General features: G+C 34.1%; 1 non-coding gene across 1 annotated transcript; it reads right to left on the bottom strand.

Moving 5' to 3' along the window:
• Positions 1-575: 575 nt before the first annotated feature.
• Positions 576-642, bottom strand: Smp_tRNA_02122_Glu_TTC.1.1. Its single transcript has one exon. It is a non-coding gene (tRNA).
• Positions 643-6,000: the final 5,358 nt, after the last annotated feature.

Here is a 6,000-nt window from a genome sequence, read left to right as displayed (position 1 = left end):
CTCACTAGAACTCCAGGAAATACCTCATGGAGCTAATCTCATGATTTCAACCATATAAAATCACTAAAATCTCCACAAACAACCCCCATATATAACAATCATTTATCATTGTCATTGATATCTTCTCTTATTTATGACATGGGTAAAACCCATCAATTATTACTTTTCATTAAAACTAATGTAATCAATTCTATATTCCAGTGGCAAATATTGATCAGATTAATTTGTTTTACTGATAAAGCAAGAGAACTGTGAAAAATGAAAGAGAGAAAGAAAAAACAAACGAAAGAAAAACATATTTAATATATTTGAGTTATAGGTTTCGATGTGAGTCATTCATTGACACAAGAGAAAAAAGGGAGAATAACTCAAATCTTCAAAAACATTTTCATGATGTTTAAATAGTCTCAGTTAAATTATTAAAAAAGATAAATGAAGGAGAAATGAAACAAAACAGTAAACATATTTTATGTAATCAAAGATGGATAGTGGCTAGCAGTGGAATCCAGTTTGACGCGCGTTTCGTCCTAATTGGGACTCATCAGATGGATGTACCTGCATCTCGAAGTCGATGTTCACTCTGGGACTCGAATCCAGTACCGTTTGCTTGAAATGCAATCGCATTAACCACTTAGCTACTGAGTTCTGATAGCCACTAGCTTGTGCAATGAGATGAAGTTTAAATTCACTTGGTGTTGTTTGTTTGTACCTTCCCATTGTTATTTAGGACAGCAATTCATCAATCTCTTATTGTTTGTGAATTAAGGCAATATTGAGGCAATCCGGATAGGATTCATATATGCCAACAAGAGACTGATCAATTGCAGTCCTAAATAACAATGGGAAGATACAAGTAAACAACACTAGGTGAATATTCTATGTAAGTTAGTGCTTTTTCTTTAAATATTCAATCGAATCAAATCATATCGGCGAAAAGAAAATAACCTCATTTCTGTCATTTGCAAAGGTTATTTGAATCGCCACGTTAAAAAATGCAACTGATCAGTACCACTTAATCATAAGAGTTCTTAAGCGAAATTAGATAGTAGCTAACAGGAGAATCCAAGACTCGTATTTTGTCTAATCTGGGACTCCTCAGCCGAATGTACCTGTACTCTTGTTTATGTTTACTCCGGTACTTGTATTCAGTTCCTCATTGCTTTCGTTGTCCAACGCGTTATTAACATAGCTACTGAGTCCAGATAGCCATTGGGTTGTCATAAATGGGATGAAACGTGGGTCATGGATTCCACTACTATCCCCAGTTCAAGTTTATTCTCTTTATTTACGAATAATATTTTATTTTCAAATAACAAATTTTATTTCAGTGGTCATCAGTAATCAAATATATATGGCGAGTTTTGTAGATTTTGGTGAAGGGTAACTGTTTTTCTTTCAGGCTGTTGAAAACTATTGACTTTTTCTGTGATTATATTTTAAGTGAAGGGGATGAGAAGGTTTCATTACTTACTTACTTACGCCTGTTACCCCTCGTGGAGGAGCATAGGCCGCACACCAGCATTCTCCATCCAACCCTGTCTTGGGCAGAGAAGGTTTCATATTGACTTTTTAAAAATGTAGTTCTATAAGTATTAACAAAAAGAATTATTTTAGGGAATAATTTGACTTAAACATAAAATAGAAACTGTATTACTATTATTAATGTTTAGTGAAAAGAATCATACACCCGATTCGTTTGTCATTCACTGAGCACGAAATCGAACTTAGGATCTTTGTGAGTCTTAAGACAGGTTTATCTTTGATTAGTGATGTGACTGTGATGTGACCAATCAGTTACTATGGAATACATCATGTGAATAACTCAGATTTACTTGACTCAATTACAGACTGATTTATAAAGTAGATAGAAAGTTATAATACATAGTTTATAATATTATTCACTTTCTACACATTACATCAATATGTAGTTCAACAATCTGATCAGTAATATTAAGGAGGACATAATCAATTATCCCGAATAAACATTATCTTATCAATGAGAATAAATTTAAACTAATATACGACAGAAAGGGGTTTTTGTCGAGATTTTAGCAATTTTATAGTTGAAATCATTAGTCAATTGGAGCTAAACAGCCACGGAAAACCTGGAAGCACCGGACGGCCATTTTATCCTATCGTGGTCTAGAGGTTAAGCGCTCGCACGCGAGAATGATAAGTCTTGGGTTGGAATCTCATGAGGCGGGATTGTGGATGGGCACTTCTGAAGAGTCTCACAATAGGACGAAATGGTCATCAAAGGCTTCCAGGTTTTCGATGGTTGTCTAGCTTCAATTGACTCATGATTTCAACTATAATATACAACAGTTAAGAATGAAAATTACCCCATCGGCTAAATTTATAACCTAGAATATCTGTACTAAAATAATCAGTAGTAGCAATGGCTATATTCACTTTACGACACAACAGTAACTTGAACCTGCTCACTTTCTTACTTACTTGAGCCTATTACTCCCAATCGAGCATAGGCCGCTGACCAGCATTCTCCAACCCACTCTGTCCTGCTCCTTCCTTTCTAGTTCTATCCAATTTTTGTTTATTCTCCTCATGTCTGTCTCCATTTCTCGGCTTAATGTGTTCCTTGGTCTTCTTCTTCTCCTTTGACCTTCAGGATTCCATGTGAGGGCTTGTCTTGTGACGCAATTGGGTGATTTCCTCAAGGTGTGTCCTATCTACTTCCAGTGCTTCTTCCTGATTTCTTCCTCCACCGGAATCTGGTTTCTTGTCTCCCACAGTAGAATGTTGCTGATAGTGTCTGGTCAACGGATCCGAAGTATCTTACGTAGATAACTGTTGGTAAAAACTTGTACCTTCTGGATGATGGCTTTCGTAGTCTTCCACGTCTCCTCCCCATACAGTAGAACTGTCTTCACATTTGTATTGAAAATTCTGATCTTGCTACAGTACAATTTTTTTACGGTATATAGAAACGCTCTCTATATTTTTTGTATAAAATTGGACTAGTTATAAACATTTATAGGGATCACATTGAAACAAAGAATTCTTGAACATTGAAACTTTAGTCTCATCTAATCAATAACAATCATTGTTAATGCATTATTGAAACATTAAATTTGATTTATGTCCATACTCTCTCTCTCACTCACTCACTCACTCGCACACACACACACAAACGAATAAACACTAGCCTATAAAAATAATACAAATCTATAAACATGTAGTTAAGTGAAGAAAAGAAGTACGAGTAGAGTAAAGATAGGTAGTTAGGAAGATAGATAGATAGATAAATAGTTGAGTAGACAATCTTCCTACGTTTCTTACTCAGCAGATTTAGTTTCATCTAATCCAAACAATGCTCCAGAATGAAACAAATAATTAAGGTAACAACAAAGAAATAAATGAGTAAACATATGCCTTCTAATTATTATTCTATCAGGATAAACAAGGGAATGATCCAAATGAAAGTTATAAAATTCATATGAGTATAATAAAGTTATCAGCTTATGAGCTTTATAGTTTATTTTGTGTATGGTATCTCCATTTAGATGATTCTCTTCCTTTTTTTCTCTTGAAATATGTTCACTTAATTGTTCATTTAGATGAATGATCAGTTTATGATAATTACTCATACTACTATTAGTATAGATACTACTTATAAAGTAGATAGTAAGATAAGAGTATCATTGGAAAATGAAATATTTTTCATAGATGTTATGTATACTTACTTACTTAAGCCTGTTACTTCCAACGGAGTATAGGCCGCCGACCAGCATTCTAAAACCCACTTTATCCTGGGCCTTCCTTTCTAGTACTATCCAATTGTTGTTCATTCTTTTCATGTCTGTCTCTATTTCTTGGCGTGATGTATTCTTTGATCTTCTTCTTCTCTTTTGACCTTGAAGACTCCAAGTAACGGCCTGTCTTGTGAGGCAGTTAGGTGATTTGTTCAATGTGTGTCCTATCTACTTCCAGTGCTTCTTCCTGATTTCTTCCTCCACTTGAATCTGGTTTGTTGTCTCCCTCAGTAGCTTGTTGCTGATAGTATCTGGCTAACGGATCCGAAGTATTTTGCGTAGACAACTGTTAATAAACACCTGTATCTTCTGAATGATGGCTTTCGTAGTTCTCCACGTTATGTATATGTATAGTAATAATATAATTAATGGACTTAAAGCTACGAATATTAGTTTATATCATGCTTTACATGTTAACAACTATTGTGATTTACATGGTACTGGTCAAAATTATTGAATAATTTTTCAAAAAACTTTAGTATCTATGGTTAGAGATTTAAATCATTTAGTTCAATTAGGAATAAGGTCACTTTCATATTTTTTTAATGGTGTTGGAAACTGAGTGCCGCTATAAATCTAAACTATTGGCTGGTAACTCAGTGATCTTAATTCTAGGCGACCAGCTCAAGGGTTGAAGTTCCTGAATTCAATCGTCAGAGAGATTATTGATGTAGACTGATCATGTGCCTTGCATTAGGACGAAACATTCGTCCAATGATTTCAGATTCTCACTTATCGTCTAACAAAATTTATCAAATGGCGTAAAGTTTGGACGTGGAAATATAAATAAATTTTAATGAAGTTAGACGTTAACACCATTGTATGCCAGTCCAGTGGTCTAGAGGTTAGACATTCGTGCGCTGGACTGAAGGTCCTGGGTACGGGTCCCAGACGTGGGATCGTGAGTTGGCACTTTTGAAGGGTCCCATATTTGGACGAAACGACCGTCTAATGTTTCCAGGTTTTCAATGGTGGTCTAGCTTAGATGGACTTATGAGTTCAACTTTCAAAATTCTATTGATGCAATAAACCTTTTTAGACGAATTTTACCCCACTGTTTTTACTATTGTCTTTTGCATATTCTTCCAGATGTCATGTTTTTGATACATTACTTATATACATGTAAAAATTTGAGTGTTCCAGTTTTAAGTATTATGAGGCGTATTCGATCAGTTCCTGTTGTTATTTTTGTGCATACTAAGAAAATTGTCTCGGTATTATCTAGGTTGTAATTATCAGTGGATTCCAGGACTTGATACTTGGAAATGTCTATAACTATATGTGGACAGACAAAGCATTCCAGGATATAATAGTTCATAGTCCTTCATAGTTGAAATCATGAGTCAATTGAAACTAGACCACCATCAAAAACCTGAAAGCATTGGACAGCCGTTTCGTCCTATTATGGGACTCCTCAGTAGTGCGCATCCACGATCCCACCTCGCGAGCGAGATTCGAACCCAGGACCTACCAGTCTCGCGTCAGAGTACTTAACCTATATATATATATATATATATATATATATATATATATATCTGATAATGTTATTTTCCCATTGATTAACACTAGTCCCTGTTATAATATGTTCACTGTATCTATCTCATATTAAATTGACACCATTTTTTTTTAAATGTTATCTTAAAACAAAAAAAAAGAAGTCAAATGAATAATATAAAAATAAAATTTCCATTTGACCCTATTCATCAGTCATCTATAATAGGTAATACATGTTCACACTTATCAATTGATTTATATTGACAACATTCAGCTAGTCTGGTTGTTGACCCTAACTCTACTCATCATCAAATCTCTCATTTTTTTTTCTTTTAGATGTTATGAGTATCTATGTTTGTATAATTCTATCTCCCTCTCTCGTTCTCTCCCTGTCTCTGTGTGTGTATGTTTACATGGATGTAAGTAGTAATATGGATATACTTTATCGGTTCCTTTTAATTCTACTGCTTATTATTTTTATCATTCAGTTGAATGACTTGTAATTCTTTTTATTTTCACGAATAAATGAGTAAATAAATGAAAATAGTTAGAGAACTTAATTAAATGTGGATTTATTAGGTCAACTAACAAATAACATAGTGTTTTTTATGCATGAATGAAATGAATGATAAGAAGACAAACAGAAAAAAATATATATAATACATATAATGGAGGTAAAGGAAGGTGAAACACTGTTCATATTGAATAGTTAAGATCATGAGTCAATTGGAGC

Source organism: Schistosoma mansoni, chromosome 1, assembly GCF_000237925.1.
Source record: "Schistosoma mansoni strain Puerto Rico chromosome 1, complete genome".
Classification (NCBI taxonomy): Eukaryota; Metazoa; Platyhelminthes; class Trematoda; order Strigeidida; family Schistosomatidae; genus Schistosoma; species Schistosoma mansoni.
Note: the sequence above shows the minus strand (reverse complement) of the source record. Positions and strands in the feature narration are given on the sequence as shown.